At 44.5% G+C, this 16,113-nt stretch overlaps 1 protein-coding gene across 2 annotated transcripts in view; it reads right to left on the minus strand.

Moving 5' to 3' along the window:
* Nucleotides 1-16,113, minus strand: part of Prim2 (DNA primase subunit 2) — a 198,658-nt gene that overhangs the window by 174,356 nt on the left and 8,189 nt on the right. The window lies entirely within an intron of this gene.

Consider the following 16,113-nt stretch of genomic DNA (forward strand, 5'->3'; position numbering starts at 1 on the left):
CATTTTCCATTTCTGGTCCCTTTCCTCAGAGTTACGATCGCCTCTCACCCCACTACTGGAATTTCAACTTCCACACCAGCAGTCTTGAGTAACAAACCTTTCCTTATATCCCATAACATCTTTCCCAATCATGGGAGGGTGAGACTCGAGACACAATGTCTCCTTTTCAGCTCAATGTTAAGAAGCTTCAAGTTGCGCTACCAATTTCCATTACATATCACTGCCAACGAGCTAACCCAAACCTTAACAGCTCAAGGCAACAACGATTTCACTGAAGATCGCATTCTTGTTGAAGGTCCCAAGTACTCACAAGAAGGGTGAGACCTGCAATCCTTGTACTCTACAGAGCACTGAACGACTACTACTGCTGGTGCTGAGCTCATGACTAAAAAGAATTAAAGGGCCTGTGTGTATGGCATGATGGGCAAGGCTAAAAGGCTGGGCGGGCTCAGTGATTTTAGTTACATGTCCTAATAGCATCCCAGGTCTCTTCCAAAAGTAGATTATAGCTGCTGCAGTAGTCACGCAAACCTTGTGGGAGTAACCAACCAATATCTGTTTAAGGCCTAGTCCATGAGATGGAACCCATGGCTGACACTGCTTGAGTGTCCTAGAACAGAAGACTATACTGCCTAGGACCTGGGGAAAACCAAATGCTACTTACTATTCTGCTAGAGGATCAAAGCAATAAAATGACTCCTCATGACCTTCCGCTACTCTCACAGCATCAGAATGCTTGCTCGGCCATCATCAGAGAAGCTCCCTCTGGCAGCAGATGGGAACAAATGCGGGGACACACTGCCGGACATGATGTAGTGAGAGACCTTGGAACATTCAGCCTAAATGGGATGTCTCCATCAAATCCCTCCCCTCAGGGTTCAGGGAACCCTTAGGAAGAAGAGGCGTAAGGTGTGTAAGAGTCCGAGGGGATGGAGGACAAAGAATCAAGGCCTTCTACACACAACAGGGTTAGTGCACATATGAGCTGGGGTGGCAGGCACAGAGCACGTACTGGTCTGCATGAAGTGAACACTCGTCCCCATCCCTAACCCTGAAGCTGTCTCCAATGGTCACGTGCAAAAGAAAATTTAGTTTTCCTCAAAGGAGTCTCACTAGGGAAGCAAACTGCTCTTAAGATTAGGGCCATGCCCAGCAGCAGATGTCAACAGAAAAAGAACTCAACATTTGTTGAGCTAACTTTTGTCTCACGATGTTAAGTTGGGGCATGGTTTTCTTCGTTTGATTGGTTGGTTGGTTTGGTTCGGCTTGGTTTTTTTTTTTTTAATCTTACAGGTCCTTTGTGTATATCTTAAGGATTCTGATTTTATGGTATTTCTGTGTGAGCATGTGTCTCTGTACCACAGCATTCTGTGTAAGAACTGAAACCTCTGAGCTACAGCTCCAGTGTAATCTGCAACAACTTTAATCCACTACACCAGCCAAAGTGATCTCTTGGAAGCAAAATGTTCATTAGTTCATATATACCGCTTCCCAAACGCTTGGCTATTACACACACTAGCCTATGCTACCACACTTGTACTTTAAAATGTGCATTCCCTTTTCATTTAACACTTCAAGGTAACATGTAATCCAACCTACATTTACCTCCACCACACTGAGAAACTGTTAAACATGAAAGCTTCACGATGCAATGAAACTGAAAAACCTTTGTAAATTCCAGACAATCCAGATTGCAGTAGGACTAGGTACGAAGCCAAAGCATCCTCTTACCCTGAAACTCAGGACAAGGTGACAACTTTTAAAGGCTCCTGTGTGTGCAGGGTGTTGCACATATGCACCCTGGAGATCACTATCTGTTCCCGAACTTCTCTAACATTTACAGAATCACATTCCTACCCCTCCCTAGAGTTTGCCTGGGAAGCTTTAATGCAGCTAAATCATTCTACCTTCCACAAATATACAATTAACAGAAAGTCATTCAACCTTGAGTTTTTGGCCTCTTCAAAAACTGTATACTGACACTTGACTGCACATCTTTTTTTTTTTTTTTTTTTTTAAGCGTAAAAAGCATTTATTACTAGGAACAAAAAGAACACAGCACAAATAACCATGGAAGGATCAGCAAGGAAGATAAATTTGGAATTGCAAAGATTTCAATTTTAAAAAGTGGTCTAAGGAGAAGAGGAAGGGGGTATGGGGGGGGAGAAATGTAGCCTCTGGCAATGAAATAAATATTAATCTGCTCCAGCTTGACCTGTACATCTTATATAGCTGTTGACACACTAAGACAAGAAGAATAAACTACAGACTATTGAATAACTGCATAATAAATACTCAAAAGCCAAATAGATCTGGGAAGTCAAAGTAACCTATGTTCTGTTCTGGGTAAAGTTACCAGCCTCCTCTGGCCTCCACAAGTGTACAAACACACACACATACTGAACTGAAAGTGGCTAATTCCCTTACATACCCCGTCATTAAACCAGCATATATTAAGTACTTTCTATAAGATGGGCATTGTTTGGTAACAAGTGAGAAACAGAGAGAAGACTTTAAGATCAAAAGAACAAAGCATTTCCAACCCTTAGAGCGTCCATAGATTGGAATGAAACAGTGACTAGGAAATCAGTTGAGTAAGGCTGGAGAAATGGCTCAGTAGGTAAGAGTGTTTGTTATATAAGCATGAGGGCCTGAAATGGGATCCTGGGACCCACATGCAAACAGCTGGGTATGGCCCTGTGGTCCTGTGAGCATTGGCAATGCCAGGACTACTGGGGTGTGGTTGGGGGAGGTGGTGACAGGGATCACCTGGGCTTGCTGTCTCCAACGGAGCTCTAGGTTCCTTCAGTAAAAGGCCCTAGCTCAAGGGAATAATGTACAGAGTCACAGAGCGGGATACTCAGCCCTCTCCTGCGGCCTCCACACACATGCAGGCAGCGCATGCACACACACACACACACACACACTCTAGTAGACTGGAAAAGGTTAAACAGATATGTGCATTCCCACTTAACGGTGAATAATGAATTGGAAAGATGTCCTGACAGCCCGACGCCAAGGGTGAGGTGAGGCTGTGAGGCTGGGTGGAGGGGGGCAGACCCTGACAGGCACGGAGGCACGGAACTGTGGCCAGAGAAAAGAACCAAGAGCACTCGGCCACCCTTATGCTGTCCCACTGTAACCTGCTCTGTATCCTCAGCACCAAGAAGCCCTTAAATGAACCTTCCTGTGTACCCTGAAAGTCTCATTGTCAAAGGTGCTCGCCAATGGGGGAGAGGGGACACAGAATGGACAGTAGGAAGAGTTACTTACAAACACCAGCTAAGGCCCTGAGACCAGCTCCACACACGACGGTTGTAACTGACATCAGTGTTCCTGTCCTGTTTTGTTAAGAACATATGTGTACAAATACACGCATATGTTAAAGAAAAGTGCTCATGATTGAGGTCCTCCAGCTGTTCAACTATTAATCTAGCATTCAGCACCACCACAGAACATGCAAAGAAGCAAGAGCTGAAATAAAATCTACACTCACTGTAAGACTGAAGGATTGCAAATTCTACCAGCTACATTCCTGAAGTTCATATACCTTGTCACACAGATAGAGCACATACATTCCATCCAATGTCTATGCACATGCACATGCACACGCACATGCACACGCACATGCACACACACAATCTTACATAAATCTTATGTGAAAGGCAGCACAGTAAAAGCAATGGATAATCGCTTATTGTGTGCTTACTGTGCACCGGACTCTAAATGCTTTGTAAACTGTATTAGGGCCTTAATCCTGACAAGTTAACAAAATGTATTTGCCATGTATTCCCAGTCTCATACATGAACTCAGTTCCTGCCGCCTCCTAGCTGTGTAGAAGGAAGATCTGGCTACCAGTAAGGACAGCCTGGAACACGACTGTGGGCTGCACTCCCCCTAGCTGTGTCACTTTCAGCATGCATGCATAAGACCACCTCTGCTTCCGTGTGCTGCTCTGTCTTAGCAAAGGAAAACCAGAAGAGAGAAAAACAGGGCCCCACAGTACTAACAAAGGTAAGACCAGAAATCCGATGGAGCCCAAGAAGCCCGGTGAAAGACAGAAGAGAAAGGTCAAGTCTGCTCCTTTGACACTTCCTTCTGTTCTGGGTTTGATAGGGTCTTAAACCAGATCCCATCGGGCCCCAACTGACTATGTGGCATAGCCTGGTCTTGAACTTCTGATCCTCTGCCCTTACTAGGATTACAGAGGCATGAGCAACAACAACCAGTTGCTGAGGTGCTTCGAATGGAGCCTGGGAGCCTGGGCTCCGGGCACCTAGGCAAGCATCTCCACCGCAGCCTGAGGCCGGTGAAACTCTTCATGGCATTTTACCCTCCACGCCTTTGGTGCAGAGCACTTGTGATGACCCTGCCAGGCCTTAGCCTCATAACTAGTACACAGGTAACTATGCTACTCCACAGTCAGTGTCCTAATTAGAGTGACAAGTGGATCTTATAGTGGGAGTCATCTCCGAAAGGTCCACTTAGATAATCAGCATCTGCCTCTAATCAAACTGAGGTGATTAACAAATTAAGCCCTTTAATTAGCATTTTACATAATTTAGGCAAATCCTTCTTAGTTTTTAGAAGGTGAATCAGAATTCATCAGTTAGAATTCCTCTAAGTTTTGATTATCTTCTGTAAGCTGTATTAATTATCTAATTTTACGGCATATACAGTAAAAACAAATAAATTTAACTTAATCTTCACCTCTTAAAAGTTAATATTTTATAAAATGTACCCTAGTTCTGTCCATCTGGACAAATTAATAGAAAACTCTAAAGAAAAAATATTATCTTTTTTCCTTAAATCAACTCTCCAGAGCCAACTTCAGCCAAAATAAAAGCAATTAGCATTCTTAGAGAAAAAGGAAAATGGCAGGGGGAGGGAGGGGGAAGGGCAGGGAGAGGGAGGGAAGAAGAGCAGGAGGGAGGGAGGGAAGAAGAGCAGGGGGAGGGAAGAATGAGGAGCCCTGCCCTTACAGCTCAGAGGAGGCAGCCCCTGTAATAAGCTGTTGTCAATCCCCACTCACAGGGAAGGAAAGCAAGCAGCCAAACTTCCATACAGAGCTGAGTGGCCTCTCTTTCTCTCTGTCTCTCTCTCTCTGTCTGTCTGTCTCTGTCTGTCTCTGTCTCTCTGTCTCTCTTTCTCTCTGTCTGTCTCTCTCTCTGTCTCTGTCTCTATCTCTGTCTCTCTCTCTCACACACACACACACAACACACACACAGGAGCAGCTTGTCTCTCAGAGACTCATTTTTTAAGAAATACATATTTCTTCCGGTAACCTGGCCAGAAACCCAAGCTTACTAACCAGAGTAAAGCACTGAGCTTGATACACAGAGGCCGGGTGAAAACAGGAACTGCTTATGGTGGTGGAGAAAGTCCACTTCATGTCTAACCCACATTAAGCTCCATCTCTCATAAAGACGGGGCCTGGCCTTCAACCGGGAACTTCGAGTCTAGAATCCAACTTCTTTCCAAAGAAGGAAAGGAGAAAATTCAAAAATAAATTTGTGAACGGCAGACAACAGCCTGTGAGAGACTGAAATAAACCATGTTGTTAGCACGCTCTAAAATGCACTGCAGCAGTGCAGGCCCTAAGTGTGTACACACGCACGTGTCTGACCATAAAAGAAGTGGCAAAAATAAAAGAAATTTAATCTTTCTGTGGACATACTAAGGAAAGGAAAGGAAAATATAACCTATTTTATGTAATTCACGACTGATGGAAAACCAGGGCAAGAAAACTAGCTGTGAATGCTCTACTTCCTAAACGCAGACTCCTGTGGACAGCGCCCTGAGGAGCTTCGTCCAAGCCCAAGCTCTGGTGTCCGCCATCAACCACACACTTCCAAAACTGTTCTAAGCACTTACTCTAGCAGCCATACTTTTAAGATAATGCGCAGTGCTCTGCTACATGCACTTGGAAAACATTAGTCTGCTCACTAACCAGAAAACTCTAAGGCCTGCTGAGATTTTTAGTATTTAACCCAAGCCTCAATGAGATAAGGGATCCATTTGGATTTGGAGTGACTACAGCTCCGATGTGATACGACATTTATTCTGCTCATCTGAAAACACTGATGTCTCTTAGCTCTCAAGATATCAACAGAACAACCAAGACGCAAGTGAAAACGTTAAAATTCAAGTTACGTGTTTGCTGAGTGTTTCATTTAATGGGTTTACTACTTAATAGCCTTCTAACCATTTCCTATGGAAAGAGAACACACATACACACACACACATACAGACACATACATGTACACACATACACATACTCATAACACACCCCCTACACACGTACACACACATATAGATACAAACACATACATCATACATACACTCATAGTACACACACACATACAAACACATAGATACACACACACACATCATACATACACTCACAGTACACACACACACACACACACACACACACACACACACACACACACACCCCTGCAGAGTCTGAACTTCCTTTCTCTATTTCTTTCATATACGGAATGGACCCTAGGTAACTACAGTACTCTGGCTCCCCCAGATGGCATGGCTAGAGCACCACAGTCCTGCCAACCAAGAAAGAAACTTGCCAAAGCAAGTGGGTTCCTGGAAGCCCATCTTCTTGGGGAAAAAAAATCTGTCAGAATATCTTCAATTTTAGTATCATTACCTCTCATTCACCCCTCTCCACCTCACCAAATAAGAACATTTCACTTCAATGAAGAACCCTCCTCTGAGTCCCAAAAGGTGAAGGGATTTATAAGAAACAGGGAACAACGAAGGTGGAACCTCTGAGCCAGTCTGCAGCAAGAGCGTGTGAAAACCCAGAGACAGCCAAACGGAAGGAAATACTGCATGCGTTCTCACAAATACAGGCCCTAGATTTAGAGGTAACCAAATTAACACACATTCTCTCCCCCCCTCCCTCCCTCCCTCCCTCCTTCTCACCCACTCACTCACACTCACACAGACATTCTAAGGGAAACTCTAAGGGAGGGTAATGAGGTTTAGTCAAAAGGAAGGTGGGAGGCTGGGGAGGGAGGGTTCTGAGGGAGATTAAATATGACTAAGGCACAATGACATATATGTAAGAAACTGGCACTATGAAACCCATTCTTCTATATACTAACTAAAATATTTCAATGGAAAACCTTATATAAAAAAATACCCAAAAGCAAAATACATATTCATCAAACAAATTAGTGTTAAAATAGAATTGGCCAATAATCAGAAACCTAGAAGTGTAACTGAATGGATAAAAGTATCACTGCTGATAAGATCCATTGTCTAACTGTATCTTTGTTTTGTTATGTTTGAGACAGAGTATCAGTATGTATCCCTGGATGGTCTAAAACTCAGGATGTAGATCAGGTGCTACAATTAAAGGCTAGGCCACCACACCTGACACCATTTCCGGAGTTAGAGGTCTTAGAATCAGTTCAGTTTCCATCTGCATAATCCAAGTGCTTGAAAAAGTTAGTACAAACCACGCACCACTCACTATCACCGTAAAGGAAAACTAGGCTGTAAAGGAAGTTAGTTGGGATCGTAAGAATCTGCTGAATTCACTTTCCCAGCTTGCTCGCACTCGCTCATACTCCCTCTCCCTCTCCCCCTCCCCCTCCCCCTCCCCTTCCCCCTCCTCTCTGTTGCTCTCTTGGCAGCCTTCCTTTGCACAGTCTCAGAGCAGCTGTGTGTGGTACTTTGACTCCACTATTTCACCTTTAACCTCCTAAGCTCAGCCTAAGATTCTGAACTGCCACCACCCATCTCCACTGGCACTCACAGCAACATTCCACAACATTCCAAACATACCACCCAGTCCCAAAATAGACTCTTCTCACATTCCCCACTGCAGTGGTTTCAGTAGGTTTGGTCCCCATACACTCATGCGTTTGAATGCTTGGTCCCAAAGGAGTGGCACCAGTAGGAGATGTGGCCTTGTTGAGGTTTCATCAAGCCCCGCCAGGTGTGGAATCAAAGCCTCCTGGCTGCGTACGGAGGACAGTCCTCTCCTGCCTGCCTTCTGATCAAGATGAAGCATTCTCAGTTCCTCCAACACCATATCTGCCTGCATGCTGCCATGGTCCTTCCCGCCGTGATGATTACGAGTGAAACCCCTGAACCTATAAGGCAGCCCCAGTTAAACACTGTCCTTTTAAGAGTTGCTGTGGTCATGGCGTCTCTTCGCAGCAATGGAAACCCTAAGACACTCACTATCGCTGACATCAGACTACCCTTGCCTGCCTTCTGTACTGGCCTACTTCATATCCAATAGTCATCCAGTCTTCAGGCTCCTTCCACAAAGGCTCACAGCTACCACACCAATTTAACCCTCAGTTCTTCATTTGGTCAGCTCTTCACTCAACAAACACAGACACTAACGCCCTTGGAAATGACTCACTAGTGCTCTGTTCCCTTTGCATCCTCAAGTCTCAACCTAGGCGACTACAGAGATCTGTGTGGCTCCACCCCAGAAACCTTGAGCAATGTCCTCCTGCCCTTCTCTCTCCCTAACCTCATGTGGTCATAAGACTTTGCCAGAACCAAGATGAACATCGGAACATATAAAGTATTTCCTGTAGCTGAAAAGAATGTAGCTTTAAAGAAACATGACGTAAACAAAGTACATGACGTCTAGACCTCTAAAGGGGTAATGACTCTGAAGTGAAATACAGATAAGGAACTGTGCATGCAGCATGATGGAAAAGACAGTCACTGATGACCAGCCTCAGAGGCCAGCGGGCACTCAGGGGCACCAGAGAGAACCCTAACAATCCTTCCCTCAGTTCATCTTCAGGACCTGCCTACAGACAAGTCAAGTTTGTGAAGCTCTACTCCAAACACAACATCTTCAATGGTTTATGATCGGAGACCCTCCACCACCACCTCCACCACCACCACCACCACCACCACCACCACCACCACCACCACCACCACCAATAACAACTGAAATGTTACCAAAAAAAAAAACCAAAACAAAAAAAAAAAAAAAAAACAGCTTTCTAAGAAGTCATCACACACAATGGTTTTTAAATTACAATTGTCTGGTTGTCTGTTGCAGGGTGGTACATACCACGGTGCGTGCATGGAGATCAGATCTGCAGCTCTCTCCTCCCAGCATGAGTCCCAGATACCAAGCTCAGACCACCAGACTCGTGGCAAGAGCCTTTATCCACCGACCCACCTCGCCGGCCAAAACCATTCGCCGTTCTTTTGATGACTACTGTTCTTCCAGACGGGCTAGTTTATCCAGAGACAATTTTAAGAATATTTACAATCTGGGGGTACAGTTCAGTTGCTCAAGTGTTTGCCCAGCATTCAAGAAACTCAGCACTGTGTAAAACTGCATACGGGATTGTATACTATAGTCCCAGCACTTGGGAGAAGCAGAAGTTGAACATCATCCTTGGCTACGTAGGGAGCATGACGAGAGACCCCATGACCCAAAAACACATTAAAGGAGCCAGGAGACCAGAAGCCTCTCTGTGGGTGGTGTAATCCCAGGAGAAATGCATCTTCGTGAGAGGAAGTCTCCAAGGGAACAGAAGGACTGTCCTTCCAAAGGGCCTGAGAACACACAGCCGGTCTTGAGACTTTCTCAGCAGGAAGCTGGCTCTCCCACTCCACTGGAACTGAGACGTGAGGCATTCAGCACAGCAAAGAGCTTTCACCTGCCTACGAAAGAGAACCCAAAAGAGCCCTACTGCCATGCCACTTCTGACTCTTGCTCCATTGTGTCCTGTGCTCAGAAGGACGTGACCCTGGGAGTTAAACTTAAGATGATGTCTCACAAGGAATAGGAGAGCTTCCCTCTAGAACTCACAGTATAAAAACGACGCATCTGGAATGCTGGCTCCTTTAATATCATTCAGTTAGACAGTACAACTGAGGATCACAGGAGACCTGCAAACCCAGGGTGGTTCTCAGCTCTGTCAGACTCGAAGCTGCCCTTCTTTAAATGCATTAACACTTAAAATACGCTACAAAGCTAGCTGCAATCCCAAAGCAAAGCACAGAGCTAAGCACTTCATGCTGACCTACATAACGATGTTTGGTGCTCAACTGGAAAAGGTATGGTTGAGAAGTTAACGCATAAACATAAAACATCAAGGAACACATGAGGAAGGTCCACTACATAGACATATCTAGTACACTATACACTCCAGCTTCCTGTCTCCTAATGCCTGAAGAATCTTCCAACCATACCTCCAAAACTACCACGAAGATGTCTAGATGGACTGTTGGGGAGATTATAGCTCAGGACCCCTAGACTAGCCAGCAAGCCATTCTAAAAAGCACGGTGTGCAACAACCAGGAAACCCCCTTGACAATAACTCTTTCTTATGAGCAAAGAGGAAAATCTGTTCAAGTCCTTAACTGTTCTATGCCTGATGGACTGAATTTGATGATTCCCAACTGGAGCACAACATTTAGCGCTCAGCTTTCAGTTCACAGTGATCCTTGAATATTACATGAGTAAACCATTGTGAACTAACCCATCCAAAAACGATCTTGAGTAGGCGAAAGGGGCTGAGGAGAAAGTGTTCCACACAAACATAAAGATGAGTTCAGATCCCCAGGACCCACATACGAGCTGAGGGAACTCCTAACCGCCCTGATCTTCAGACTCCTTATGGGGCTGTTGGGAGAGTTACATTACATAAGCCACAAAAGGCACTCAGCTTAGTAGACCCAGCGAACGTCGGTGACTAGCTTCCTCTCGTTACATCTCTCTAGGTAATGCAGACTCTACCCCGTCCTTCTGGGAAATGGGGACCCCATGCAAGTTTGGATACAGTTCTATTTCCTATTACTTACAAAGTGATCCTAACCCTTGAATCGCCCAAAGAAGCAAGTATGTGAAAGGTTCTGTTCCAGTAGAGTAGAAGATTCTCTGCTTCAACACAGGGGCCCAGGACAGCGGACTTAACAGAGATAAGCAACAGAACAAAGCCATAGAGGATCAACGGCAAGAGAAAGCCACCCAGACAAAGAAATAATGGCAGTATACCCAAAACGGAGACACAGATGCCCTGTTATCACACCCTCAGAGGGTCAGCACAGCAGGGCAAATCCACAGCCGCAGGTCCTACTAGAGAGCAGCTGCTACGGCTGCTTCCTCATGCTCTGGAACCAAGATCACCTCCAGGATCACTGAGAACACAATCTTTTCCTTTTTCCTTTTCTCTTCCACTTTTTACATGCCATTAGTGACAGTCGCACTGAGTGGTCCTGCCAGTCCTGGAACTCACTGTGACCCAGGCTGGTCTTGTGACTTGCTGTCCTCCTGCCCCTGACTAAATGCTGGGGTTCCAGGCACGTGCCATCACAGCCAGCTGCACATCCGACTCCACTCTCACGAGTCGTTCTCCAAATGATCTAGGACCAGTCAATCTGACCTGGACTTCAAACTAACCTAGCACTCATGACTGCAACCAAAGAGGACTGAGCTTTTAGAGCATTTGCAGAAAAGGGGAAAGTTTACGAAGATTAAAGTGAAAATATAACATATTTCACTTCAGTATCTATTTCAGAATAGCTTCAGAAAGCATGAACAATATCTCACAATACTTTTAATTAATACTTAACACTACATATACATTTATCTATTGTATTATAACATTTAGGACATACCTTATACGTGGGAAACTTCCACTAATTTAAGGTCCTATTTCTAAGGGCAGAGTTGTAGACATAAGAATCAAACAACGTGGCTCTAAAGATTTCATATTTTGAAACTACATGAAAACAAAACTTTAAAAAATATGTGACTGCCACAAGGTAGTTTGAAAATGTTTGAATATTTAGTTCAAGGGTAACTAATTCAGCTTGAAATTCCACATATTGGCAATGTCTAGATTTAAGCTACCTTATGAACAGAATGTAAATCTGTACCTCTATCAGGAAAACCCAAATTCTCTGAATTCTATGGTATTACTACAAAGGAGTGCCCGCTGTGACTGTTGACAATTACATACAGAGATAAACAGGCCGCAGTCAGCCGGAAGCTCCACAAGCTCTCTCCTGCTCTCTAACACAAGTTACCCACCCTGCCTGCCCAGTTGCACACATACAAGGTTGGTCCTTCCAGTTGTTCAGTTGCAAACCACTGTGAGAGCAAGAGTGTAACTGAGCTGACTTTCAGGAAGGGGCCTGGGCACTGGAGACGAGCGATGCAGGGGATCTAGATTTGGCTCCCAGCACCCACACGGCAGCTCGAAATCACAGCTCCATCCCCAGAGTATCTACTGCCTCCAAGGGCTTGCACACACAGTACATAGATGTGCACCCAAAACAGAGAGAAAGGAAAGTGAGCCCATGTTAGTCCCACCTCTAACCAAGAAGTTATTTTGTCATTGTTACCTGCCGGGAAAGGGAAGTCATTTTCCTTGAGAGGAGTGACATGGGATATCAACCGCAGCCCTGCGCAGGCTACATGCTCAGGAGCCGTTGGCCAACACAAACACACTCCTTGTGGGGATCCTCGTGGCTGTTTTGTTTGAAAGGGGGGTTTACGTGTGTGTCTCTTTTGTGTGTACTTTTTTTCCCCCTTTTTTAAAAGAAAGAAATATTATGAAGTTGGGTGGGCAGCAAAAAGGGCAAAGAATATGACCAAGATGTATTGTATGAACATTTTAAAATATTTATAATTTAAACAATATTTTAAACTGTTAAAGGGCCGTCAAGATGACCTGGCAGTTAGGAGCACCAACAACTCTTCCAGAGGAGCCCGGTTCAACTCCCAGCACCCACAGGATGGAATAAGAACTCTCTGTAACTCCTGTTCCCCAGGGGTTGTAGCCCTCTTCCGGTCTCTGCAGGCAAGGGACACGTGGTACACAGACACACATGCAGGCCAGCAGCCATTCACATAAAATAAAAAGTTGTTTTCAAAAAAGTTGTAAAGAAAGACACGTATTCTCCTGCCTGTTCTTCTCCCACATCTTCATGTCCTGCCTCGATTTTATCACTAGATTTGTAACTCACAGAAGCATACACTGTGTCAAAGATATAAAAAGAACAGAACTCTCCGATCTGTGGGCACCATACTGCATTCACTAGGCAGGCTATTAATAAATATAGGTTTACAGCGAGAGGACCAAGGATTGTAAAATATATTGGGCAAATAGCATCCCACAGTTTAAGTAAAAGAAATGAGGTTGACCACAATTAGTGCGCATGCCAAAAGAAATACAGCCACTTAAATACACCAGTCAGCAATGTAAACACTGCATGAATCAGAAATGCTCAGAAGCCCACAACTATCTCAGAGCCATACCTAGAAAACAATGGTGTGTGTGTGTGTATGTGTGTGTGTGTGTGTGTGTGTGTGTGTGTGTGTGTGTGTTGTGTGTGAGAATGACAGGAACATTTTAAAATTCTACAGATGAGCCAGGCATGGTGGTGAACTCCTTTAGTCCCAGCACTTAGAAGGCAGAAGTATGCAGAGCTCTGAGTTCAAGGCCAGCTTGGTCTACACAGTGAGTTCCAGGACAGCCAAGACAACACAGAGAAATCCTGTACCAAAAACAAAACAAAAACAAAATCCACATATGTAAAGATTAAGTCAATGTTTCACTGTTAAGTTAAAAAAATGCTTCTAAGAAATGCATAAATGATATTTTCAGTAACAAATAAGAAATTAAGCTTTGACCACCATGCCTGACAACCTGAGTTCGATGCCAGCGACCCATAGGGTGGAAGAAAAGAGCCAACTCCCATCAAACAGTTGTCCTCTGACCACCACGGGCGTTCAGCACCTAACACACACACACACACACACACACACACACACACACAAAAGTGACATGAGACATTACCTAAGATAAAAATGGTAAGATAAAAATGATAAAGTGTTTGAAACAAGAGATAATAAATCCTAAGTGCCAGGTGTAAGGTGAGAAAGTCATTTTAAACTAAGCAAACATAAACCGTCAAACCTCTACGTGTGTCTGTTTTGAGGAAGCCAAGCAATGAGGTTCTAGTCTCACTGGCCTTCTCCCCAAAGCTCTCACTTCCTTGAGCACAAGGGCACGTACATCCTTCTAGGATGCATTAGACCTAGCCTGTGTCACCCAGAAACAATCCTCCCTCCCGTACCTTGTCCCTGACATTCTGCTACTGCAAATAAAGTCTCCAGCCTTTAGATCCACTGCATTTGAAAGGAATTATCCTGAGAAGTCTGAAAAACATCCAAGCGTATTACAAACTGTTGTTGGGCTCCAGGCTGGAACACCAGAGACTGAGTCTGAGGCTGACGCTGTCACAGCCTGACCTTTTCCTAAGTGACCAACTGAAGAAACTGCTACAGTCTGCTGGAGGACGCCCAGGCACCTTGGTTTTGACTCAAGATCAAGTCAATCAACTCAGTTATGAGAAATCCAAAATAGTCCTCGGAGACGACAATACATCATTTCTAATCCTTCCCAGAAATGTAACATCCAAGCTAGTGAGGAAAACAGTAACAACATATCTGATCTTCTTCTCTTCTTTGTACATTTTCATGTCCTGCGGGCACGAAGATCCAGCATCTGCTAGCCACGAGAAGCTCAAGTTTAAACCAAATAAAAATACGGACCATCACAACCGGATGGGTCAAAAGCAGAGTACCAGATGGGATAAGGAACCACTGCCTTCTCTAGACTTTACCCAACCCAACAACATCAGCAGGGCAACCTAAACAAAAGTGAATTTAAGAGAAGAGTCTGTGCAAAACAATTAACCAGTCCTTTCCCCGTACATGTCTCTCCATCAAGGCAAACACATGATTTACAGTACTGCCTCTCCTCCTGATGCAAAATGGAGGAACAATGACACCAAGGAGGGCCTGTGGAAGATCTTTTGGGTTTGTTTTTAAGGTGAGTCCCATGTCATGCAGGTTTGTCTTGTCATGTAGCCAAGGATCCCTTGAACCCTGGTGGTCCTGTTTCCATAATTACAAATACAAATCACCATGCCCTGCTTCTAGTGGGTTTATCTTGCCTTGACCCATCGCAGTATCTCAGGATTTCTGGCTCCCCTCAGGGGAGCAGCTCCCTGTCACCACCCCCCTCCACCACTGTGCTCTGCCTCACCCAACCACAGACCCACGAACAGTGGAGCCAGAGCACATGGGCCATGATCACTGTGTACCAAAATAAGCCTTCCCACCTTCATTTTCTCAGGTAACTGCACAGCACAGAAAGCTAATTAGCACAGGGAGTAACTGCTGGTGGGTATGAGGTCTTGTTCTGAAGATAATAAAAAGGTCTCAATTAGATAGTGGTGATGACTGATCACACTTAATCACTTTAAAAGCATGTCAAAATACATGAATTCCATTTCAATAAGGACATATGGTTAGGATTTATTTTTATTTTACATGTATGTAGGAATGCCTGCATGTATGTATGAAGACTACATGTGTACCTGGTACCCAAGCAGCCCAGAGAAAAGGCTTTAGACCCCCTGGAACTGACTAGTTACAAGCAGTTGTGAGCCACTTATCTGAGTGCTGGGAACCAAACCCCAATACTCTACGACAGTGGCAAATGCCCTTCACTGAGCTACCTCTCCAGCACCCACACATTACTCTTTTAAAGTATACACGGCAATGTGTTCAGATATTCTAGAGTCAAACATTAAAACTTTAAAAACAAAAAAAAAAGGCATCCGGACAACTTTTTTCAATCTTCCAATAGAAACCAACTCTTTCAATAATAGCTTAGCTTTAAACAGCTATTTCTAAGAAAAAGATAAAGCTAGAGATGACTTGGCAGTTAAGAACACAAACTGCTCTTCCATGGGACCTGGGTCTGATTCCCAGTACCCAAGTCAGGGGGTTCCCAATTGCCTGGAACTCCGGTTGCAGGAATCCGGGGCCTCTAGCCTCCACAGTCACATGCACATCCCACGCACAGACACAGGTGTAAAACATGACTAAAATAAAATACATCTTTCTTTAAACATAAATTAACTTGATAACAGCATTAGTGAACTTCGCCAAGGGCCAAAGTTACAATCAAGGGGGAAGCACTAGGTTTGGGTCCAATGATCCTGTGTTTTGACACTTCCCAGGTAACTCCACATGGGGGGCGTTATGTAGGGGTACATTAAGAGGAAAAGTACCTCCC

The sequence above is a fragment of the Rattus rattus genome, chromosome 4 (assembly GCF_011064425.1).
Source record: "Rattus rattus isolate New Zealand chromosome 4, Rrattus_CSIRO_v1, whole genome shotgun sequence".
NCBI classification, from domain to species: Eukaryota; Metazoa; Chordata; class Mammalia; order Rodentia; family Muridae; genus Rattus; species Rattus rattus.